At 43.9% G+C, this 26,818-nt stretch overlaps 1 protein-coding gene across 5 annotated transcripts in view; it reads right to left on the reverse strand.

Moving 5' to 3' along the window:
• The window catches only part of SGCD (sarcoglycan delta), a 309,019-nt gene that overhangs the window by 281,726 nt on the left and 475 nt on the right, over positions 1-26,818 (reverse strand). For 2 of the 5 annotated variants that reach the window (XM_074552378.1, XM_074552379.1), the window contains exon 1: positions 21,722-21,883. The exons of 1 other annotated variant lie outside the window; for it this stretch is intronic. The gene's annotated coding sequence lies outside the window, so the exon portion shown is untranslated. Of the gene's footprint in view, positions 1-21,226; positions 21,671-21,721; positions 21,885-26,818 lie in introns of those variants that run through there. 2 more of the 5 variants (XM_074552384.1, XM_074552383.1) reach the window with 2 other exon arrangements.

A 26,818-nucleotide genomic window follows, 5' to 3' on the forward strand; every position in this document is an offset into this window, starting at 1 on the left:
GATATTAATTTGGTATCTCCTCATATGGCCCAGGTGACACAGGACATCCCAAACTCATTTAATTTAACTCTACAGCCCAAACAGGAGTCACAGTCAGAGCACCAACACAGCTGAGTAGTATTAAAAAGTATTCCCAAACACAGAAGTGCTCACATGCTTGCTCAGGAAAGCTGAAAACAACCATTTTCATTGCTGAGCAGCATTTTCAATTAATAGCCCCATTTTCCCCATCTACGAGCAGAGGATTTGCTGGCTTAGCTCCCATTAATGCCAATAGGGTTGGACCTACAAATCCCCACCTGAGGTGGAATACTGGCATTCCTACTGCAGCACATTTTCCCTGAAGTTAAAGCAGAGCAATTCACTTTAGTTAACCTCTGCCCATTTTGCTCACTTCCAGGAGCTTTAACTGTAAACCTTGAAAATGACAAGCATTACTTTGAGAAGAAAATACATTATTTTGCTTTTTTTGGTTTTTAATCAACAAGCACGGCCATCCCAATAGACCAATCATAAACCTATTCAAATAAGAAAACAAGTTTTAATACTAAAGTACACAGATAAGTCAAATACAGCTTATAGATCAAATTTTGAGATGAAGCCCTTTGCATGCCAAATAGAACAAATATTCCACTAGTTTCTGTGCTTATTCCCTAAGCATTTAAGCAGCAGCTCAGAGCCAATACCACCCATACCACTTTGTTTTAAGACAAAAACTTAAGCTGATGCTTCTGAAAGGTAGATTAAGCAACAAGAGGTATCAGCAAAAATAAAAATAAAGATATATTATTATATATTATATGGGTAAAAATAAAGATATAAATTAAATACTAAAGTATTCTGGTCCCAGTCAAGTCAGCTTGCAGTTTCAGCTGTGCTCCAGGTCACTCTGAAGTTCACTATGGGCTGGCTAACTGTCTGGTACAGACCATAGGCAGCAAAATATATAAACAGTAGAGGCAAAATCCCAAAGACCAGTTCATTACTACTAAAAGCTTCAATTGGAATAAATCTAATGAAAAACTGGGGGTTCACATCACTCAAACAAAAAATGAAGAAGCGTGGACACCGGGATGGGCAAAAATTGGTATCAACGTCATCACATGGGGAAAATCTTCCCCTGAACAGCAACTCAGTGAGCTGGAACTCAGCTGCTGGGCAAGTTAGGAGGCCAAGGAGGACCAGCCCAGTGTGAGCTGAGAGCCAGGCTGGGCTCCTGGGGCTCTGCCTGCAGCAGCCGTGGGGCAGGGGTCCCACCGGGACAGCCTGTCAGAACAACGCCCGGAACATTTGGGACTTCCACTTGCACAAGTCTTTTCTATGCTAATGACTTCCTACAGATGTTTTGAAATGTTTTAACTGCTCTGGTTTGATTCAGCAAGACACTGATGGTGTGATTTGATTTTGAACTCACCCAGGACCTTCCTGGACATCCAGCAGCAATAGGATACTGAGAAGCAAAGTCCTGTCCTCCCCAGGAAAACAGGACAGGATGAAAGATGGGACCAGTGGTGGCACAAGAGCACCTGTTTTGGCTGCACCTGCTTCACACCTGCTTCCTGGAAAAGGGAATTTCCATTCTGCACAAAACCTTGCCATTTTGAACTGACTTTTCAAACCAAGCAAGAAGAAAAGGTCAACATTTCTATAAACCAGAATGTTTTTAACGTTGATTCAGAAGTATTGACATCTCCCTAACAATATCAAAACAATCTCAAACATAAATGTGGTACTGAATAATAAATCAGAAAGTCAAAAGGAAGTCAAGCATAAAAGCAACACACATATAAACATCCCCCCAATCAAAACAAGGGCTGAGCATGACATGTGCCCCCAAAATGCTTGACTGCCCACACAGCTGCATTTTCATCAGGCTCCTACTTATTTCTTCTCCATTTCCTTCCTCACTCTGCTATTTGTTCAGGGCCTGGCCTTATATTTTGTTCATAATGCAGTGATGCTCAGCCTTTAAAACCCAACTGTCCTATTACTGAAATGTAATACTCTCCTCCAGAATAATTCACACCTCTCCTTCCAGTTTTACTATTTCCTTACATAATACATCATTAAAACTAAGTGTCATAAAGTTGTTTGGGTTCTTTTATGCAGAACAAAGGTGGTCAGAGAATATCAGACAGTAAGAAATGCAGCCATCATCCTCCTCCCTGTTCCACATGCACAATCTTCCTTTTAACGTGACTGACATGCAATGGGCTCAATGCAACACAACTTTTGTGTACAGCTAATACAGATGGGAAGAAATGAGCAGGCTTTTGGGTTCTGCATGCCTTCCACCAGACATTTAAGCTGAGTATCCTCAGGCTCCATGGCTCTTAATAAAGGACAATGAAGTTATCAATTGAGGGTAATTAAGACATCAATTTAAAAAATCTAAAAAAAGCATTGCAAGACTGAATGAGGGAGGATTAGAGTGAACAGAAAAGAAAGGGAGAAAATGTGAGATCAATAAGCCTGTGAAGGACAATGCCATAACACAACAGCTGATGAATAGCAGAAGCCTCTGGGACCAGTGATATCACAGGAGTCACTGCCTTTCCCTGCTATCAGTGACAACCTCGGTGTGATGTGTTGAGATGACTTGTGGCACACTAGGCGGGAGAGTTACAAATTAAATAAGAAGCTCCTAAAGGCTCACAGCCTTTTTTTTCAGGTGTGCCCAGTGAAGCTGATGAAGGTGCTCAGATGCAGTCAGTGCAGCAGAACCAAATCAGCCCAACACAGTCAAGGCATAGAAAACAACATTTTAGACTTCTCACATAAAGCAACATTTTTGTTCCCCAAGAAAAACTTCCAATGGGTCTTATTAAGGACTTGAAATAAGGGAAGGATTTTTTTTTCACTTTGCAAATACAAGTCCACTGATGCTGAGGAAGAAACCAATCACAAGCTTGACTGCATGTGTTTCAGCACAGATGATCTTTCACACTACATTTACACCACTGCTGTCCCCACAGGGACACCACTGCTGCCTGACTGCCTACCTTCCCTCCACACCTCCAGGAGTTAATGAATCTTTCACACGGTGAGATTTTCTGGAAAAGTTAAGTAAGAAATTCTTCAGGGTAGAAGGAATAAGTTGTTACAATAACAAGTAATTTACTATCTCAATGCTATGCATACTGTATCATCTTATTTGTATTTCACAGTTAATCTCCCAGCTCACAAAAGTTTTATCGGATTGGAGGCATGTGCTGTATTCCCCTTTATAAAATTTTACAGTCCCTTGCTATTCTCAGGGCTTGTTTTATAGGCACAATTTGCTGCTTTAATCTCACCCAATTGTCATATTCTAAATCACGGTGTATAAAAATGTCTTAAAAGGAGAGATGCGCTGAAGGGTAGTACTTAATTACACTTACTGCCTGATTTAAATGTTATCTGTGCTCTGCCAAGAGCCAGGCACAGAGTAACCCAGCAGAGCAAATCTGCATAAACCGATACAAGTCATTATTGGGCTTTTAATAGCAACCCTGTTCTCCCGTGCAGCATTCTGATGAAGGTGTGTTCCTCCTCCTCCTATCATATTAGCTCACAAGAAAATTAAGGAAGGAGGTTGAAGAACTGGTAATTGGGAAGGTCTTTCCAGTCACTCTTTGCTAACTTATTTATTTTTATCTCCTTGCAGAAATCTTTGTAAAGACAATTTCGCTGGTCACCTTCATGAGTCTAATGTGTCCTAATGGAACTGAAAAGCAGAGTGCATAAAGCAAACAGAAAATCCATTTGTTCAATGGTTTCCTATTCCTTTTATAGCACTTCCACTCCAGAAGAGCTTCTCTTTACACTCACTCCCTCCACTTCCTAGGAATCAAACAAACAAAACTGAAAATACAACCAAAATTTCAGGCAATTCATGTTTTTTGACTTCCTCCTTCCCCACCCAAGTGAGCACAGCAAGGGACTGATTTGCCTCTGCACTAACCACATTAGACATGCAGTTAAATTCTCTGGCTCAGGGGAGCAGAAACACAGCTTACAGTACATCATATCTAAATACTTTCTACTTCATGCTCCAATCCCTGCTCCTACCACACACCAGAGAGCTCAATGCAGGCCCACTTTAGCAAGATCACTCTGAACTTTAAGGAAAGCAAGAGAGTGACCTTTTTTGCCTAGATTCATTTTATTTAATGAACCAGTGGAGGCAGAGTAAGTACTACACCTCTCACTGATCTATCCAGCAGCTTTATTTCTGGCCCATACCACCAGCATAAATTCAATTTCACTATTTATTTTTGTTGTTGTCCCCTTGAGTGTGCTATGCTCATGGTCCAACAGTGCCAGTCTAGAAGGGACTAAAGCACAGCTTTGTGCCAAACGCCCTGCAAGTCACTGTGAAAGGACATCACTGAGTCAATCCCAAACACTCAGCAGCTTTCTATTCAAATGGCATTTCCAACTCTGCACACATTTCAAACCATGCCAGAGCAGTCACAGTTATGCAAAGCTACTCCTTGCCCATCTATGTAGCCTGGTTCCAATCATGAGATGTCAGCATTGTTTCATGCAAGATAAACTCCAACACTGTCCCTTAGGAGCCTATGAAATATGTATGTGCCACTGCCACCAGTCACAACTGTGCCACCACTGCCTTTATTTCAGCCTTGGCAAACAAGCAGCTGGCAGGGGGAAGAGACAGAGGGGGAAGAAACCCAATTCAGAATGATTATATATTTTATCCTCTGATTTTAAGCATCTTTTCTAAACCCAAGTGGTGTGAAATACAAAGACCCCTCAGCTTCACAGAGGGCTGAAGCCACAGAATGTCTGGCATGGCAGAAGCTCAGCCATGAGAAGAAACGGGCAAGAGGTGGGTACAGAGCAGCTTTCCCAGCCCAAGGTCATCCCAGACCTAGCAAGAGCCTGGCAGGATGACTCTGCTCTCCAAAGTCCAGCCAAGGGATCCCTGGCAATGTGCCTTCCCTTGGGCAGAACAAGAGGAAGGACATGAGGTGGCCAAAATGCCATGGCATTGGGAAAATGCTGCTCCCAAGAACCTCATCCAGCTCATTTTCTCTTAAAATGAAAAGCAGTATTTTCCAGACCACTGGTATCTGAAGCCAAGTGAAGAACTTCACATTTCTCTCAGGGGATCCCACTGCACTTCAGCGGTGATTTCAACAAAAACCTTGATGACAAAAGTATGCAGTCCTCTGCAAGTAATTCAGAGAGTTAAATATCAGACATAACTCCAAAGGGCCTGAGACAGTTATAAAACCATAGGTTTAGCAGACATGAGTTGCTGATTTCAGTATTTTTCATTATTATACCACATTCCTCCATGGAAAAAGCTCATTGGGATAGCCACAAGTTAAAGTTTCTCTGATGGTAGATTTACCTTGGCACTTCCAGAAACAGCCACTCCTTCACAAGAAGCACACTGGAGAAATGACGCAGCACACCCACCATATTTCATGGAGGTTACATCACCCTCACAAGAGGACTGGCTCCTCTGGTGGGTCCCCTTCCAACACCCATACCAAGTTTGGGAACTTTGGGACTTCTTCCCATCTCCTGTGAACTCAGCATTTTTTGTTCCTTTTTTTCCTTTTTTTTTTAAGTAATAACATTACAGGATTAATTACTTAGCAAGGTCTCTATAAACGCATCTACCTTTGAAACCTCTACAAAAGCACGAGTGAAATTCCAGGGATAAACAAACACAAACTCCTTTTAATTAAGCACCGTGCCTCTCTGTGGGGGGTGACAGAGTGAGCAGATGCAGGGGGATTGCCAATTAAGATACAACTTCTTTGATGGGAAGGGTACAGCCACACACAAGAGGAAAAAGGAAAGGAACTTGCCATGCAAGTCATTTTAATTGGCTGCTCAGAGAGATTATGCATTCCCAACATTCGATGCTGCCAAAAAAGTATTACTGATCTAAAATACTAAAGAGCCATCAAAACATGTCCTAAGCTGCTTGTGCCATGTTATTACTAAAGCTACCTGTGCACCTCACTCATCCTGCTTGAGAGGGCTGGAACACAGGGAGATAATTCTCAGGGTTAATTAGACAAAGGAACAGACAACTCTTGGATTTAATTTTCTGTTATTGATCATTATTATTCACTAAACACCAGGCATGCTTAGCAAAAAACTTCTTGAAAGGAATGCACAGTTATTTCTAGCCTAAATCAGTTAAAATTCAAACCCATGCAAATAGAAAAAATCAATTCCTGAAAATTGCTTGAGCCAGGATGCAAACAGAAAGTGAACCAGAGGATGGACTGGTCACCTTCTGCATAACTTCTATTTATTTGATATTCTAAAATTTTTGGTGTCCTGACTTTTCTGTGATCCTAATGACAGTGCTGTTATTCTCTCAGCTTTGCTACAAAACTTCATTTTAACTTTCACTTCTGTTTTTATCTGGTTTTATTGGAAATGCACATAAGCTTTCACATGGCTTGTTCCATACCTTTGTACCCCTTGGGGAGGGAAAAGAAAGGCAGGAAACTGAGAAATGGCTTGCTCAGTTTGCAGCCTGCTCAGGAATCTTGATTTTGCCTCCTTACACACTTGTGTCCCCACTGCAGAGGACAGAGCCCTGTGCAGGGGGAAATTCAGGCACAGGAACCCAGAGCTGCTTTATCTGAGCCTCCTTCCCCTGAACATGACGGCTCTGTCATCCAGGCCGATGCAAACACAAAAGAAGATTGGGATTTCACTATCTCAACTCAAAATAAATGAGTGTGACAGAAAAGGAACTCTTGTCTTTGAAAACAGAAGAAAAGCTCAGCTGCTACTGAGAATGGGATAATCAGAAATGTGTTCCTGCCCAGGCTGCAGAGGTAGGCTGGGGCAGAGGAGCTACTCCCTTCTGGGTCTCTCCAGCTGGCAAGCCAGAAACAACAGCATTACTAAATCTCAGTTATAAACAGCAAAAGCAATCCTGGTTTTTGTGGAAGGACAAAAAAAGAAAGAAAAAAAAAAAGAAAAAAAAAAAAAGAAAAAAAAAAAAAGAAAAAAAGAAAAACAAACCCAACCCATATCTTTCTTCTCTCTAGAAGTGTGTCAATGCCACCAGCAAGACAAAGACAAAAAGTAAGAGGAAACTCCTGTGACAGATACCCATCCTTCCTCCCTTCAGCTGCTTTCCCTGTGGCAAGTGCTCTGTTTTGGGGCTTCTTGCAATCACTGACCCCACTGCACTGGGGACTTCTCTTCAATGCACACTCACACGGATGTCCACTGACCCCAACCCCTCTCAAACCATAACACTGCATGGAGCTCTGCAGTGTCCCCACACCCAAAGTTTCCCCATCTCTCCCACATTATCTGCACACACCACTAGTGCAGAGTGCTGGCACGATGCTTATAAAAATACACTGAGGCTGCAGCAGCTTAATAGTACCACCATACTTGGTTATTAATCAGAATGAAATGCCTGAGAATAAAGGAAGTAAGGATATTTAATTTATGAGTGAAAAGGTGAAGGAACCTAATTACAGCTAGGTAATTCCTGCACATGGAAAGTTCATCTCCTGTGACAGGGCTCCCTCATCTAGCAGAGCTCCAGTGTGTGAAAAAGCAAAGCCAGACCTACCAAGGCTCAAAATGGAGACAAAATGCAATTTTTCAAGAGAGAGGAAAGTGCTTCCAATCTCAGTTTCCTTAGGTATATTTTCCATCACTTGAATCCACTATCCATATCCATTATCACTTACTAGATAATTTTCAAAAAGAAAAATATAAAAACAAGAGAAAGGAATCAGGAAACAGCAAAAGGCAAGCAGAGAGGAGAGGTGGAGAATCAATTCAATCTAGGCAGCTAATTTAAACATGAAGTCAAGAAACTCAATTCCTCACATAGTCAAGAGGAGAGAATCAGGCTCTAAATTCAGAGCTTTGAATCACCCTGTGGCAGCTCTGGTGACTGTATGTGGCCTTGAGGCTCCCAAATTAGATATCCGAACTTGCATGTGTCGACAGCTATTGGCCATGCTGCTTTCAGTAAATGCTAGAGGCATTTGGACACCTAATACTGCTTTTAATTCTTGCTTAATTGTAGTGACAGCAATCTCAAGAGTTTTGTCTCATTTTTGGTGTGTTACAAAAGTACACAATACTCTGGGAACCATCCACAAGCATAAGTTACACATTTACCACCTGCAGCACACTATAGTCATATACTTCATCTTTCAGCCTCTAAAAATAATACAAAGATACATATTTGCTATAAACATGAACAAAGCAAACTTCATGCTGACAGGATGCATACAAGCAAAACCAGAGAGCTTGTTTTAAGGAGAACATCAATACAAATCACATTGTAAAAAACAGTCATCAATCAGATTTTGTAATTCCTTGGCATGTCTATCCTTTGCAACAACTCTTATATTACTGCACAATTAAAAAGAAAGCAAATATCAAATTCTCACCTCTCCCCAACTAACAAACACTCTCAGTTTCTTGAGAAACAGTAATAAAGTTCTGAACTTGCACATAACTCTCACTGAACTTTCATCTGGTACAGTACATTGTCACAAGGCAGAAAATGCAGGTTGGGCTCACATTATCTGTAATGAGACAGACACTCCTTCATTTTAACAAGGTTCCACTGCCAATATCAGCCCTGCTGTGTAAAAAACCTGAGGCAACGATTTTTTATTTATACAAGAGCAATGAAACCCAGCAAGATCAGATGTGATCGAAGGCGCCTTCCAGCACCTGACACACAGTGAATATTCATGCAGCACCTTTAAAAAGCAGCTTACATCCCATACACATGCCAAAGCAGATGCCAGGGCACTGCCCAGCCCTGCCAACAACTGGGCAGGGCAGCCTGGAACAAGAAACTGCTCACACCCATGTGGCCATCAGCCCTGCACACTCCGAAGTGGGAAATCAAGGCATTGCAATGATCAAAATTAGTTCCGTGGTTTCTCCCCAATGAAGCATTTTAATTTTTCTGTAAGACATCACAATTCTGAGGAAGGAAAGCTGGAGGGTTTATTGACATACAGGTGCCAATGTTCTGGGACCTGTCACCCTTCCAAGTCACTGCAGCACCAGCAGGGCTCGAGCACCATGAGCTGTGTGCACAAATAACCCTGCTAACCAAAGTGGGCTCTCTCCATCCCCACGAGTGGAGCAGCAGGAATTTCCTATCAGCTCCCATGCAGCTCCAGGCCTTCTCAGAAGCAGGTGAGCTGTCTTCTCCTGTTCCTCTGAAATGTGCTTCTAACTCACTTCACTCAAGAATGAGTCACACTTCAGGCCTTATTTCTACCTGCCCGTGGTATTTTCACTCTTTGTGCAAAGGGACAACTAAATCAGTGGTCACATGTATGGGGGATCATAAAGTATGGCACTGGGACAAGAAGTTAGCTCTGAAATTAAATGGAGCAGACCAACACTGGCTGGCTGGAGGCAAAAAATAGTGTACTGACAATTGCAGGTTCATCTGTAACCTGAGCTCAGCTGAGCTTCTTGTGATCCACAATTGGCTCTGTTGACTTTCCTTCCATTTCTCTGTCTTTGGGAGTCATCTTAAAACAAACCCATGACTCCCTCGAAGGTGCTGAGAAAAAACAGAAAAGAAAACATGATTTTGCTCAAGCAATGTCATAGGAGCAGGGCGTGGAGGAAAATATGAAGATCTTCTGCTGGCACCAGATTAGAGCCTGTGTGATTGGAAAGGGGCCCCATGGAGCTTCCACTCATTTGGAATAAACCCAGGCTTGAATTTCAGGTGCTGCAAGACACAAGGAGCAATGTCACTGGGCTGCCTGAGCTGCACCAGCAGTGACCTGGCACAGCAACGTGGCCAGAGCCACATCCCTCAGTTCTGGGGACACAGCACAAGGGCAGAATGCAGTCTGCACTTGGAAATGACTCCTGCCACCAAGAGCCAAAGAACACGCGGAGCTACTGTCACACTCAGGGCTCTGCCTTCTCAGGACCAAATGACTGGAACTGTGGAAATTTTATTCTTTTTTGGGTGCCACAACCCTAAAATGGCTCAGGACTGAGAACCCAGCTGCTTCATGAACGACAAAAGCTTTTCACTTTTAACTGCAAGTGAAGCACAACAAATCCCAGACAGAACGGAAGGCAGAACAACAAAATTAAGTGGAAACATCATTGAATTTTATGTCCAGGTCCTCCACTGACTGGCTGTTTCAATTTTATCACAAGATTTTGAGGCTATTACAGGAGCATCACAAAACAGGTAGCCCAGGATTTTTCTTTAAGAGGCAGCACATTCATCTACAACAAATGACCATTTTAAGTGCAAGGTCACTATAGAGGACCAGAGAGAAGATTCTTGATGAGACAAAATCTGGAGACCGTGCTGATCTACACCTGACAGGCCTGTAACCCATGGATTTCCCCAGCCTTTGATGAAGATGAAGACAGTTTAGTGAGTAAATGCTTTCTCCTGCCACAGCGGAGAGGGCTGGCAGCTCCCTCAGCCCTGGCACAGGGTCACAGGTACCCACCACAACCTGGTGCTTCAGGAGAGACCCACAGTGCAAATCAAAAATACAAACCAAAATAGATCCTGCAATGCCAGCCAGCCCTTCTTGAGGTGGCTGTTTACAAGGGCTGCAGCTTTCTCCTACGGCTTTTCATTACAAGACTTCATATATATATTGCAGATTCTCCTGCTGAGAATATAGATAAGCTTCTAGCATTAAATTTTCTATAAAACAGAGTCACAATCCAAGGCTAGTGACAAATGCTGGCGTCAGAAGCCTGCAGTAATGGCATTCTGTTAGGGTTTTGTAGAGAAATGAACAGAGAGTAAAACAAAAGTATCTTTCCAACTTGTAAATTTATTTCTGGAACCTTTAAAATGTGAAATTAAAGTTCCTTTTGTGGGCACACAGCCCTGTGTCTTGATAATTGTATATACAAGAAAGGCTTAAAACTGTAATACAACATTTGGTTTCAGTCCACATTAGTTCTAGTGTTTGATTTATTCCTTGCAATAAATAGATTAAAGCTTATTAGCATTGATAAAGTCGATCTTGTAAACCCCAGGGCGCCGCTTTGAAAATTTCCATGGTGAAATGTGGCAGTGTCACACAGTGTAACATGATAACACTGTGGGGATGTGGCAGTGATGCCCATGCCTTGTTTCCATGATTTCTGATCCTGATCCCAAAGCTCTGAACAAAGCTGTAACCTTACAGTACATAGAGGGACAAAACCTCACAAAAAATATAATACTCACAAAATCTCACACAAAAAACATACTCCACTTCGATGTCTTCCCACAGTTGAACATTTCATTAAAAAGCCAAATGTTCAAAGATACAGACCACTGAGTTTATCTTCAATTCAAGAAGAGTCGATAGAAAATATAATAAAGAACTGAACAAGTGGGTGCATGATATACCTGGAAAGAGCCAGATATTTTGCAGAGAGCAATCATGCACAACAATCTGTCAGAATTCCCTGAAGGAGTTAACAAGGGACATGGTCTGCAGGGACATGCAGGTGGCTGATGGAGTACACAGAGCTTTTCCCAAATCCTTCAGCAAACAGTCTCAAGGAATCTTAAGAAAAGATTCTTTAAAAAGGTAGGCTATGGTGGGGGAGAAAACAAGGGCATCTTATGGATCATCAACTGGAAGGGGAAAAAAAAGGAAATAATACATTATTTGGAAATAAGGAAATAACACATCACCTCATCATCTCTGCTAAGACCTGTACTGGTTCAAATACCTGCTACTGGTCTGAGAAAGGGACAGGGAGGCAATGAAATGCCAAGCTTTGCTGAAAAGACAGAACAATTAGGAGTAGGTAAAATTGCAACTGACGTGAAAGCTGCAGAAGAGTCTCAGGACACTGGGATTGGAGAGCAAAATGACAGCATAAATTAAATGTTAATAAATGCAAAATATTGCATTGAAATAAAGGAGTATTACTGTCCACACAGACTGACAGACTCTGAATTAGCTGTTCTAATGCAGAAAAGAGATGTAGTCACTACAGACAACTTTCTGGAAACATCAGCTCAGCAGCAACTCAAAAATAATAAGCAAATAATTTTGGAACTTCTAGAGAAAAGTATCAAGGCTGAAATACAAAATACCATGTCAAATACTCATGATTTATCTGCATTTTAAAAACTCATCTATTTCTGCTTATGTCATCTTTAAAAGAAAACATATAAAGACATCATATGATGTGATGGATCAGAAGACCAAAATTACTTCTGAACAGTGAAAAGCTTCACTTTGCTAAGAATGAAACAGAAGCAGGAGTATATTGGGACTCTACAGCCTGAAGAAGAGCCAACCCACCCAGGTGTGATCCATACCACACACAGCATGCTGGGCTACATGAGCCTTTAGTCTGACCACCTGCACTGCTCTTATTTTCCTGTGAGGCAGAACACACAGAGAGCACAATTTCTACTTCCCTGTGAAGTGTTAGCAGGATAAGCCAGGGCATGTTTAGATAAATTGTATTAATTGGGCTGTGATCTGCAAGAGACTTCTCTCATTTCCACCTGCCCTGGAAGCAAAGACATTTAATAAGACGTTGACCATTCAGCTCACAATGTGCTATAAAATTTTGCCTTTGGTCTTATTAGAGTAACAAATGGGAAATATCATACAAGGCTTGAAATTATGGAGTAGATTAGACTCAAATTGCTTCATAAGTTAGAGAAGAAAAAACACCCTCCAGAGCAATCTCCTATCCCAAAAAGGGCAGGCTCAAGATAGCTGAACACTGTATTTTCTATTTCCATATGAAAAGCTGCACATTCTGGTTTTTGCTTTCACAAGCTGAGGCAAAAAACAACTTTTGTGTATAAAGAGTATACATAAGCACAGCACTGAACACCTAAAATACCAGATAATAGGTTCAGGTTGGGTTGGAGCACCCCAGATCCATTAGACAATTTATGGTGTTGTAACCCAAAGATTCAGGTCCAAACTAGATGAAAAGCCAAATTAAAGCAGATCAGAAGCTTCCCATAAATGAAGGAAAAAAAAAATGAAGTGCCAAAAAAGAAGTATTTTGATCCCTGTAAGAACATTCTTGCTTAGCACATGAAGACCAAGGGGTTTTGTGCCATTAATGATAAAACTGCCTTTTCCCACATGAAAATCAAATCTTATTTTCCTGAACAAACAATAGGCAAGGATGGAGCCAGCCACATGAGGCAGCTGCTCTGTTCCATCAGCAACACATTCATACCTTGACCCTACCCTAAAAGCATAATTTCCACCCCCACCATAACTTTTCACACCATGTTCATGAGTAACCACCAATGCCCAGGATGTAAAATTTGCAGAAATCATTTTTGACTTAGATCTTTAATATCCTCATACCTCTTAATGCCTCTTCCTCTCTATGAGCCAAAAACAGAATGACAGAAATCCTGGCTCGCTGAACATTCTGATGCTGAGAAAATTCCAACATAGAAACTACTAATTCACAAAATCATCTAAGAAACAATTCTGCTGTTTACAAAACTTCCATGCTTTGTATTATTTTTCACAAGATTCAGCTATTCCCACAAACACCAGTTCAGCCTCACAGGCACTATCCCCTTCCAACCTTTCAGTGAAGGCAGTTCATAACAGGGCTGATGAAAAGAAGAACAACGGAGACATTTAAGTGCACCATTTTTCAATATCTGACTCAATGCTAATAACTATAATGTCCTCCATGCCAGTAATAAGACAACTGTTAAACATGATACTTAAAGTCATTCACCTCTGACTTCACAAAGCTCTTTCAGGAAATACCTGTTTCCAGAAAACTTCATTACTGTAACACTCAGGAATCAGTGTGCAGGTGCTTTTTCCCTAAACCAATAAAATACCCACCCTCAAGATTACTTTCAAATAGAGAAATTAAACATGCAATGGTGTACAACATCAGCCTGCATAAGGCCCACATCTGCCAGATCCCTCAGCCTGGGACGTGGAATTCAGAAGCACCTATTCTTCAGCAGAAGCCAGACAGAAAGAGGGGGAACAAAGAAAATATGAGAAAACAAAGAGGAAAAATATCTAACAGATTTAGTTTTCAGACAATTCAACCAACACTTCAAATCTTTTATTCACTACTTCAAAAATCATCATCTGTAGGTAATTAATTATTGCATGCCTGACTTCACTCTCAGTATTTTCACTGACACCAGTGGCAGTAGGATTGGCCTATTCCCTGTTAGCTAACTCAAACCAGTAACTGGCTCTTGAATATCTTGTTCAGATCTATCTTCTTTTAAGTATCCATTTCTGGCAGAGCATAAAATAATCAACCTATCAAAGCACTGCAGTTTCATCATTACCCCCCCAAATTAATCATGCTTCAGTACATGCAAGGCAAGCCTTCTGCAGCACTCTGGTAAGCAGGAACAGATAAAAGTGGATTTCCCAGTGTCCCTACTGAAACAGTAATACAGCTAATGATTTCCTGCAAACCACTAGTGCAAGCTCTGTGAAAAAAAACCTGCAAAATAATTCAGCTCTTCAGGGCAACATGTAAGCAGAAAACTGAGCTGTACCCTGTGAGGGCTATGATTCTTCTGTAGTGCAGTCAGGTTAAGTAAGGTAAATTCTTGATTTAAAGAATATTTTGGCTTCGCTTCTTCAAGAAGTCATGTATACTTAAAAATAAAATTTTGAAGTATCTGTGAACTTCAGAAGGTAAAACCGCTAAAATTCAGGGTTACTGTTTTACCTGAGCATGACAGTAACAACAGTGAATTTTATCCTCCTTCAGACAGATAGTACAAGGCAGAAAATCCACTTACATCACATTTATAGCCATAAAATAAGTTGCAAGAGGAGCGAGACTGCCCACGCTGCCACCCAAAAAACGTTTATGGTTTCTGCATAAAGGATTTTATACTTCAAATATAAACAGAGACATTGGCAGGTTATTTTGTACATCATGGAAAGGCTCTCAAACCCCAACCCATGGCTATGCATTCTGTACCTGACCAACTCTCCCTTCAGCTGAAGCTTCACTGCCCAGCTCCACTATCAGATGTCACACTTGCAAAAGCCCAAAAGTCAGAATAAAAACTGAGGTGTTGCTGCAATGTACAGTTTTGAAAGACCAGAAACTTACTGGAGCAAGACAAACTGCACAAGATCCTTCCCCAGGAAGCCAGGCCAGCAGCAGCCCAGCAGCTCCCAGTTAATTAGCTGTTTGCTATGGAGAGAAGAGGCTGGAGGAGGTGCCCAGTGCTGCATCCTCATTTCTGCTTCCCTCTGATCCCTGCTGCACCAACTCAGTCCCAACTCAGCAGAGCTCATTATCCAGCAGAGACAAACTCTCCTGTGGAGAGAGCTGTTTCTTGGGCTGTTAAACAGCATCAGCTCCACCTGGTCACCCTCTGCCTGCCCTGAGCAGAGCCATGCAGGTAGGGCTGGAATCGGGGATGGAGCACAGACCTTTCTTCATAGCTGGTTTTGAGGGAAGGGAAGAACACGGAGAGTGAACCCAGAGTTGGCCTTGGTTGGATTTCCAGTGCAGAGGATGGAAAAGCCTTCATCAATTGCTTTTCCCTGGGCGACCAGCACCTCTCAACAGTGCTCCTTCTGGATTCCTAACAGCACATTCCACATCTGCCTACTAGGCACATTTCCCTGTCTAAAGAGAGTTAAGACCCTGATCCTCACCCCCTGTGGGCTCCTGGCTCATGCTTTAAGAGAACACATTTATTTAGGAAGTGGCCAGTGCAGTCAGGTCATGCCCTTTGATTGTGCAGGGGAAAGTTTGGAGGCTGCTCCTGCCTCTACCAGGGCCCACAGCTTCATCTGCTCCAGCTCCTCAAGCCCTCAGCAAATGGCACCTCATTAATTTCAGCACTGCAGGAGCACTAACACTGAAGAGCACAGCCCCAAAGCTGACCACATCACCCTCAACAGGGAATGAGCCAGGTCTCCACAACACTGATTTGTTCAATCAAATCAAGTTGGTTTCAATCAAAACCAACTTCCCATTGGTTTTGTTCCATTTCATGTTTAGCATCCTGCTTTTATCTGGCAGCTGTTTTCTTATCACATTAAACCGACATCTCTGACAAAAAAACAAATGTCTAATTCTCCTGGATCTCCTCACAATATGCTGCAGGGGAGCAAATCTCTGCTGAGCAATGCTGTCGATTAGCCCGAGGACAGGTTTTGTTCTTTAAACAAGTATCTTTCCCATCCACAAAAAAACCAAACAAACAAAAACCCAAACAAACATACAAAACCTCAAACACATTACAAAACCTCAAACATACATAACCCCAAACAAACATACAGAAACCCCAAACAAACATACAAAAACCCCAAACAAAACTCCACAACTTTGTCATAATCTCACAATCTTCTGTTCAAACTTCATACCCCCCCCAAAAATAGCAGGCCAGCCCTCCAGCCAGTGGCAGCACTGGCACAGTGCCTGGGAAAGTAATGGAGCTGCACTGATTCATGACAGTTAAAAATCTGACCTGGAGATGAGTCATGGGCTTTACTGGCTGCTTGAATTGCAACTAATTCAAAGGGTTTGGTTTTGGTTTGTTTATCTCTGGATGCGTTGTAAAGCTTCAGTCACTAAAGGTCAATTCCAACATTTCTTCGTAAGTATTTAGGAAAGCTCCTGGATATTTAGGAAGTGCTTGGATGGATGAGATTTTTTTTCAAGCATGCTGCTTCTTGGATTTGGACTCATCTTTTCTATCACAGTCACCCACTCTGCCATCTGAAATAGTCCATTAACCTATACATTGAGGCAGCTACTTTTGATTAAGAGGTGAAAAATCACAGCTTAGCTCCGAGCTTCAAAACAAGAAGAGAAGACAGAAAAAAAAATCAAGCAGGGAGGGAAGATTTGGGACTCTTCTCCCTGCTGTCTGTCAGAGAAATGGCTCTGGCTGTTTCTGGGTGCCTTCAGCATTATGGTCTCTTCTCCCTCTGCTGAGCAATCCAAGCACTACAGAGAGTGACAGAGCCGCCTGCAGCAAGAGGTTCTTCAGTCGTGTCAGGATTACACAGGAACAAACTTTATTTCTCAGGCTCACAGAAGGAAAAAAAAAGCAAGAAATGGGCAGAGAGATGTGCTCAGTCTCCTGCTCCCTCCTTGCCCACAGAGATGTGAACTGAGCCAGGCTGGTGAAAGCTTCTGCTGATGGGCAGAAACCAGAACCTCAGCTGGTGACCCACCAGGGAATCCCCTGGAGAAGGCAGGGAGCTTTTAATTAAATCATTTCCCCTTGCTGCCACACTGCCAAAGAAGAAATGAGACAGACTAACTGCTCACATGGCTTCCCTGCAAGGAGCAGGTGAAGCCACTACAGCAGCATTTCATCTCCTGGGGAGGTCACAGCAAATCTTGGCTCATCCCAACAGTGGGCAGCACATCCCTGGATGTGGCCCAGCACTGCTCTTCTGCACTCCTGGTAATTCTCCAGCACCCAACCTGACAAACCCTATGGCACCAAGAGGGGCAATAATAGGCATATTTCAATCACCAAAAAACTACCAAGCTTACCACTCTGCAATGCATTAGATTCATGGAGTTTTCTGTGCAGCACCACAATCTTAAAAGTATTATTAATTCAAAAAATAAAAATAGCAGAGCTCCAATATCCATATCAGATTCTAGCATTAAACTGAGTGGCAATCCTGAGATTTTAAAAAGTTTTCACCTCCATGAGGAACCACCATCCTTCCTTGCTAAGCAGAAAAACAGATAATCAAATCACCCTAGGGCTCCATCTTTAGTGAAAAATAAAATCCCCTATTTCTCAAAGACAAAAAAAGAAAAACAACCCAATACCAAATCCCTGTTCACTAGCTCTATCCAAATTCACAGCAGCTAAAAATATGTCAGAAATCAAGGTGCAAGTGAAGAAAAGAAAAAAAGAAAAGGCTTAACACCAGGATGGCAAGATTTCAAGCGTGACCCATTGCCTGGTAATGTCAATGGGATCCTTTTGAACTGTTTCCAAACAAGTCAGATACAGCTCACCTGACGTGACTTGTTATGAGAGCAGCTGATGGAGGGAGAGAGGAAGAAGGCAAAGAATTCACAGGGAAAACACACAGGAGCAGGAGTCACAGCAGCCCTTGATCAGGGGTGGGGGAGAGCATACTTTTGCTTCTTTTAAACATTTCCCCCTAAAAAGAAAAACACAGCAGCCTTCCCATAGGATTCATCCTAAACCCAGGCAGGGGGAGAATGTAAAGAGTAGCTGAAACCTTAGAGTTTTCAAGGTTATCTAAGCAGACATTGCAAAGTTCTTTATGGTGTTGAGTAACCTACTGCCCCCCCAAAAGTTAGTTTGTCTTCAAACTACTCCAGGCATATTCAGCAGAAATCTGTTACTAAAATCAATGAGAGACAAGCTGTTAGCTGTACATTGTGCTGGAAAAGCTGCAGATGAAATGCAGAAAACTCCTATGCTTTCACTCCACATCCAACAAATACAAACATTTTCAGTTACCTCATAAATCAACGTTTGTCATTAAGCTGCACCTAAAGTGCTACCTTGCCCAAACCTCTGGAAAAGCACCGAGGTAGCTGTTAATATTTATTTATTTTTACAATCACTCAGGAAACATTTCACAGGGGGAAAGAACCATGGGCTGGTGCAAAATCCTCTGGGACTGTTGTAGGGCTAACAGGATGGAGGGATCTGGTGGTGGCCAGAGACAAATGGGCTCAGACAGTGACAATGTGTGTGAGCTTTCACACTGAAACACTTTCCACTCCAAGCACACCTAAGGAACTTGATGTAAACTGATACGAGAGCCTGGGACTCACACAAACGAAATAAAAGCAGGAGCAGACAATGAAGAAAGTTAATTTTTCACCCAGAGAACTGCAGTGTTAGAAGATTGCCCTGGAGGATTTAATCAATGAAAGTGAATCTTGTATATTTTTCTCCAGTATTCCCAAAATAAGTCAATAAGATGCCAGAACTCTCTCAGTATAGAGCGACTATTTTCCAGTAAGCTTGAGTTAAAGTCTTTATCAAAAGAACTAAAGAAATGCATTATGATTTCAGAGAAGAATAGTAAGCAAAGAAACAGAAACAGCAGGATATCGTCACAAGGCACAATAGGTTTTCAGAAAAAATATTTTTACTTCTTTTATTTCTAAGGACGATTAGAAGCAAATAAAAACTACTCTAAACCAGACACTGTTGGTGCACAAAAATACCTGCAGCTACCCTGGCCTCTAAGAATAACAAAACATCTGAGAAATGCACACCACCATCAGGCACTACCTAAAGGCATTTCCAGATCCAGAACCTCCTCTCCCATGAGGAAAACACACAATTGTCCATCTGCTTCCTCACAAAACCTCCCCAAACATCCAAGCAACTCCTGCTAATAACCCATCACCCAAAGATCTGTGCAGGACTGCTGGGTCCATACACCACCCAAAATAAACAGCAGCAGACCACATTACATAACACACTTCTGTGTAATTATAAGCCTGAATAAATGCCCCTGCCTGTGAAGGGCTGCACACCAGCTCTCTCTCTTGGTCAAACTGACCTGTAGGCAAGGCAGCTTTCTCAAGTCCCAAGTCAATTTACAATCCTCCTACCTGGAGCCTGGATAATCTGTTTCTCTGAGCCTTAAAAAAAACAAAAAAAAAACAAACAAAAAAAACCACCACAAACAATAAAACCCACCTCCACAATTTCCCCCTTGCAATACTCAGTTTACATGCACAAATCAGAAGAGCTGTCACTTCAGTTTTAAAAGCTTTCAGCAAAATTAGCTATTCCAAGCTACCTACAAAGCAAAGAGGTGCAACTGAAAAACATCAGGGGCGTACTATCCATGACTCCTCAAAGTGTTGGAAGTTTCCAGAAGGCACAACAAGGATACAGTCAACATCCACAGTGCATTCCAACACAAGGATTTCAAGGACTACAAGGGACAAAGACAAAGGTAATTTTTCTGTGGCAAGAAGATTATTGCAACAGTTGTGCCTACGCTAATCAAAGGGTTTGGAAGCAAGGCTCACCCTCTGTATTGCTGAGAGGTGATGCTCTGAAAACAGCTTTTACTACAAGGAATCTTGTTTCAAAATAATGACCCTTATTTTTCCATTTATCAGTATAATTTCTTCCTCAAACTAGCATTCAAAAATATAGCCTTTCCTTGGGGGAGGAACCATACAAAAACATAGCTTGAAATACAGGAGTGGATTCTCAACAGAAATACATCAACACGAGGAGTCAATAAAATTATGTTAATTTATGCCAAATGAAACCTAACCAAGATTTCTCTCCTTCGAGATGAGGCTGGGACGATTACAGTCATTTACAGCAGATGCTAATCCTCATCACACGGGGCACAGGAGCTCGTTCCCATGCCCAAGGAATGTCACCCAGCAAACACATCTGTTAGCAGGAGGAGGACTCAGTTCAGCACACTGATGTAGCAACGTCACTGGCTGACCTATTCTGCCCAGCACACAATGGAGAGTTGTTCATTTTTCTTTTCAATGAAACGCTATGCAAGTGTTGATTTAATGGCTCATTCATCAACTCCTCTGAATATTAAGCAATTCATTTTGACTTAATTTGAACAATTCAATTGCACCCATCCTTTCTCCCCTTGAAAAATGTGAATTACTGCCCAGGGAGAAGCCGTTTAAAAGTTGACTTAACAGGAAGCACTTAGCTCCATAGTCTTATACCCTTTCATAGTCTGATCTATATTTATACCAGACTTTTTTCTTTTCCCATTACATATTATACACGAAATTCACAAACACTAAAGCATAGACACTTCAACAAACACTTAACACTGCAGACCAAAAGGCATCTTCTACATCAGCTACTCCTCAAGACCACCAGAAAACGAAGTGCATCACCAACAACCCTGAGAAATTCTCCAAAACACGGCGTAACGAGCCTCTCATTGAAAACCCCTTACTTTTCTTTGAAAGTTTGCATTACCGGATACATTTTCCCAACGAGGGCAACACACCGATCCATGCGGGAAGCACGGGAGCTTCGGTCTCACCTGTGAGCATCACCTGGCACCTCGGAGCCGGCATCCCGCGGGGCTCCCATCGCAGGGTTCCCACCGCAGGGTTCCCACCGCCCCGCTCCGCACCGCGCTCAGCCCCGCGCCTCAGAGGCGGCTGCCGGGACCCGCCCGTGGCTCCGACCCCCGGCATTGGCTCCGACCCCCGGCAGCGGCTCCGAGACCCGCCCGGGCTGCGGAAACCCCTCCCGGCACCAAAGCAGCCGCGACCACCGCACCTGTTAGCGCCGCATCCCCCGCGCCTCCCGGCGCTTTTCCCCGATCCAGCCCGATCTGAGCCCGTTTTCTTTCACCTGCTGCTCGCAGGTGCCCAAGGCGCTCTCCGCAGCCCCCGGCACATGCCCGCTGTGAACACTCAGCCCGAGGGGCACTTGCAGAGTCGCTTCCCCACGGGAGCCTCGCCCCGCTCCGACACCGAGCATCCCCCGCAAAGCTCGGCCGAGCCTTGCAGAGGGCCGGGCAGCGTCCGCCCGCTGCCAAGAGACACTTTTCCCTCCGGGAATGCCAACACGGAGCCACCGCGCTGCGAGGGAGGGATGCGAGGGAGGGAAGCGAGGGAGAGATGAGTGGGAGCGATGTGAGGGAAGGAGGCGCGGGGAAGCCGGAGCGCGGGGAGCACCCCAAGGGCCGCGTCCCCCCGCGAAGGGCAGCGCCGGCCGGAGCCCGAAACTCCGCCAAGTCCGAGCGCGGGCCGGGCCCTCAGCAGCACTCACCGGGCCGGGGGCGGGCTCGGCCCCTCAGGAGATCATGCCGGCGGAGCGCGGGGCCGGCGGCGGAGCGGCTGCTCCGGCAGCGGGGGCGCGGCGCTGCTCGAGCCGCGGCGCAGCAGCCGCGCCGCCCCCGACACGCGGCCGCGGCGCCCCGGCCCGCGGGGGGGCGCGGAGAGGCGGGCCCGGCCCCGCTGCACCGCCCCGGCCCGGCCGCGCCTCCGCCCGCCGCACCCGCGGCACCGGCACCGCGCGCCGGAGCGCCGCTGCCTCCTCAGGCTCTTCTTTTTATTCCTCCTTTCCTCCTCTCGCTTTTTATTCCCTTTTTTTTTTTCATCCCGCTTTTCTGCTTTTTCTCCCTTTTCACCCCACTGTTCTTTCCCCTCCTCATTTCCCCCCTTCTCGCCATTTCCTCCCATTTTCCCATCGCTCTTTTTCCTGCCCCCTTTCCCTTTTTCCTGCCCCCTTTCCCTTTTTCAGCCACCTGCCCCATGTCCCCCCTGCTTTTCATACAATCACAGAGTCGTTCAGGTGTGAAAAGACCTTTACGATCAAGACCATCAATTCCAACCCTACCCCTCCGCTAAGCCGTGTCCCAAAGTACCACATCTGCTCATCGCTGAAATACCTCCAGGGATGCTGGCCTCACTATTCCCAGGGCAATCTGTTCCCGTGCTTGACAATCCTATCCGTGAAGAATTTATTTCTTATATCCTATCAAACCTGCCCTTTCGGAGGTTGAGGCTGTTTTACTGCTTGTTCTTTGGGAGATGAGGCCAAAGCTCCATCTGGCTCCAGCCTCCTTTCAGGTAGTTGTAGAAATAGACAAGATCTCTTGTGAGCCTCCTTTTCTCCAGGTTATAACCCTCAGCTCCTCACAAGACTTGTGCTCTAAACCCTTCAACAGCTTCACTGCCCGACTATGGATACTGCTTTCTCCATTCCTCCTTTTTTTAATTGATTTTTTCCTGCTTCTCCTTTTATTTTCCCCCATCCCTCTCCCTGCCAAAGCCTTTTAGCAAAGCAGACGGTGCCCAGCAGCCAAGTGGCAGCAGGGGCTCGGCCACCCAGAGTGGTACAAAGGCTCCAGCAGCAGCACAGCTCCTTTTCCCTTGGAGCTCCATGTGTTGGAGAGGGAATCAGTGCAAATGGGGTTTTTTTGTACTCCAAAAAGTTGGTTGTTTTGCAACCATATGCAAATGCTTTGGGTCTAGCAGATGGCAATGAGTGCTTTCCTTCCACGTTTTACTCTGGAGCTCAGTATCAAGGTAGAATTTGCAGCAAGCTCAGCAGCTACTGACTAGTGGTCGCTAGGACAGGTTAAACTTGTGTTCAAGGAGAGCTTTACATCACATGGCCACTTGCTGCTGTTCTCTTCCCTTTATGGGCCTGGGACCCTCCCTTTCCTTAAAATTCCAATGAAGTGCCAGGTTTGGTTCATCTAAGGCCTGTAAAATCATTTCCCAGCTAAAGAACAGGGGCTCCACCATATAACCCCTACACCAGAGCCTCTACACATGCACACCTTCTACCTGTTGTACATTATATGCAAAATCCCTATTGTACATAATATGCAAAAAACCAAAAAAGTCTTATCTTTTTTTAATCTTATCTCCAGATTAAAAAAAAAATACTAAAGAAATACGACAGACCAAAAGAAAACAAAAGCACATCAGCAAACTGGCAAGTATCAAGCACTGTAAATTTTATCAAGTTAATCAAGCAACAAATTTGACCTATGGGTCTTCATTTTCTTTTCTGTTATTATTTTAATTTTAACACTTCCCATTTTAGTACTTCATAACTGGTGTTGTCTTTTGCTTGCACTGATTTGCAAGTGGATTCAGTTGGCCAGCAATGGCAGGGAATGCTAATTCCATTTAGTTACCGGAAAAAAGCAATAAAAAAAATATGTTTCCCTAAGGCCTCAGCCCACAGTGATGAAAAATCCAGACCAACAAACATATTTTTGTTAAAATCAGACTTACGTGTCCTGTCTTTTCCCACAGACAAATAAAAATAGGAAAACAGTCCACTAGGCAAAGTGAAATATAAATGATGGACCCTTCCCAGCTCCAGTAGCTTTATCCCAAATATATCCCCAAGCTGGGGGGACAGTGTGTACCCCAGAAGTGGGCAAGCCCTAATCACATTTCAGATGTGCCACACGCAGCCATAGCTAAGATTATTTAAAGTTATGGGGTCAGTGACAGCAGCAGCTGCTGCTCCTGACCTCAGGGGAATCACAGTCCTGGGTTAACACAAACTCTTGTCCCTCCATTTCTCACTAGGGCTTACTGGGGTATGAGTGGTTCTTGGAGCTGCTGCAAAGGGTTCCCAGTGCTGGGCTGACCATTGGGCTGCAGGGCCAGAGGGAAATGCAGCACAGGCAAAGATAAAATAACTGCACCTCTTAGAGATTACTCTACTTATTTTCCCTGCCTTTGGAAAGGAACAGCTGCTACTCAGGTTTGCCAGCACCCAGAACTCAAAAACTGTGAGAGACTCAGAAATAGGATGATTGTCTGTAAAACAGTCTGATGTCGAGGGGAAGAAAAAAAAAAAAAAGCTTCTTTTCATTTAGCCTGTGATTGCTAAGTCTGCAGAGATCCTTTTTTTCAAGCTTTTTCCTTGGTCCTTGAGGAGCAGAGATCCACTCTTTTTTTTCCCCTCTTTTTTCAAATGAATGCTGGGATTCTAACATAATCAACTAATTCCAGGAGCTGAGGCTTCAAGATAAAAAAGAAAAGTATACCATGTCACAAAGCTCACAATGCAATCTCATTGCATTGGCTTTGGCAGTGGTTCACTTGGCTCTGCAAATAATAAAGTGGGAGACTGAAATGACAAACAAACCAGAGATCCAAACCCAAGAACCACCAGGGAATGCTAAGCAGATGGCCAGCAAAAGACCAGCCCAAGGAAGTGCTCCAGTCCTTGCAGGAGGATTACAGACAGCAGCCACCGTGGTGGCCTCCTTCCGATGAGCTTCCCTGGCATCGTTTGCATCTTGATGTCCTTGTAAAGAATTAAGAGGAATAAACAAGCCAGAAAGACCTCTCAAATACAAATCGTTTGTGCACACTCTCATAGCAAATAGGGACATCCAAGGGCATTGGAGAAACCATGGAAGGGTCAGAACCAGCACGACATTTCTGTGGCATTTTGGGCCCACCTTGCTTGAATTGTTTATTGAGTAATCACCAAGATATCAGGTGTGTGCTTTCAGCATGCTCTTATTGAAATGTCTGCTCTGTTTCAGTATGCCATAATATTTTTTTTTCAAGAGAATTTATTTAAAAGAAGTTGCAAAATTGTGTCTGTGCTAACCAGGAGCTGGCACAATGGAAATTTTTGTTGGGATGCCCCATAAGTATGCAAATGTGAGCATATGAAATCTCACGTAGCATTTTATTTTCAGAATGAGAAAAAAAGCCCTAAATTATATTGTCTTTTGTCATATCCAGTTTGTTTAGTGGAGAAAAACACATCATCCTCAACTGTGGCCATTTGAACCAAGAAATGTAGTAGAATACCCTGCAGAGCTCCATCAAGACTGATCCTTTCTGCTTATCCTCATCAATACATTGGCTTTTTACTGAAGAATAAAACAGTTATTGTGGAACAGGTTTCAGACTGCCAACCCCAGCAGATTCTCTGAGCTGCCAAGTAGGATTTGTTTTTAGTCTATGCCCATCCCCAGCACTTAGCCAAGCTGACCTGTCCTCTTGTGTTTCTCAGCTTTCTTAAATTTTCACTCATCTTTCCAGTCTAAAAATGCAGTGTTTAACCCTACATGCTCTCCTCACAGAGATCAGAATTTTGAACTCTGGACTCAACAAGATAAGTTTTTCAAGGAGCGCTTGGAGCTAAATCCTACCCACCATATTTGTGGGTGTTGCCCCATTTCCTGGCAGTTTGAAGTAAGCAGGATTTCATCATTTGGGGATGACAGTGAATTCCAGCCCCTGGTGCAGGAATCCAGCACTCCCATCCTGCTCTCCCAGCCCGTCTGCTCACAGGCTGGTGCATCCCTGGAGCACAGCCAGGCAGCCAGAGAAATGCACTGAGTGAATAAGGTCTTCCTTCCCTATCAGCTAATAAAGATAATTACAAAGGCCAGTGTATATTCATTTGGGTTCAGTCCTTTTCCCACTCAAATTAATGCAGGTTTTGCCATTGATGCTGATTTTAGGAAAAGCTGGCCCAACATCAGGGAGCTAAAATTAGACGGTTTCTGCCATCTTCCCCATAGCAGCCAAGGGAGCTGCTGGGCTAGCCAGGAATCAGCACTGAGCCAAGGAACAGCCAGGTGTCCTGGGAATGGCTCTGCTGGGCTCCAACACCTGCTGCAGCAGGCAGTGAGACCCCACCGTGGTTCAGGTGCCACCTCACCCCACAGCACAATGGGGTCACAGCCAGGCCCCAGCCATGCTCATCCCTCTGGATCTCATTTGCCAAAACCAGCACTGAATGAGGGCAGAGAAGGAGGCACACAGGGAAAATCCTTTTCCCCTGGGGGCTCGAGGTCAGGCATGGCAGCTGTTGGTGGGGATGCCCACACATGGTGACACCTGTGTGTGACACAAGCACTGTCCTCAGACCCTCCCTGTGCAAGGCTGTTGGATTTTCATCCCCTCTCCACAACACCAAAGTTGCTTGTTTTCAATACTGGCAGTGCCACTCGAAAAAGTCGGGAAATCCATCACAGCCCGTGAGGTTATTCTGGTGTAACGAGCAGCCCTTGTACCTCATTTTTCAGCAGTGCAGCTCAGCCCTTACAACTCCATTTCTGTGCTGCACAGAGGCAGTGGCTCAAAGCAAAGCTTGGGGGGCTTTTCTGCAGCCCAGCAGCTCAGGATCTCTGTGCACAGGTGCAAATGTGGATATGCACATATAAATATAATAAACACACAGTTATCTTCTATAGATTTCCTCTGAAAAGCAGTATTTTTCTTTTGGCCAGCTCTCTACTCACAATATGCCTGAGCACAGAGACACACAGACATTTAGCAGCAAGGCTGAAAAAAATGAAAAACCTCCTCAGCCACACTCCCATGGAGCACCGGCAGCACACCCTGATTTGCACACACCTTGGAAATA

The sequence above is a fragment of the Zonotrichia albicollis genome, chromosome 15 (genome assembly GCF_047830755.1).
Source record: "Zonotrichia albicollis isolate bZonAlb1 chromosome 15, bZonAlb1.hap1, whole genome shotgun sequence".
Taxonomy (NCBI): Eukaryota; Metazoa; Chordata; class Aves; order Passeriformes; family Passerellidae; genus Zonotrichia; species Zonotrichia albicollis.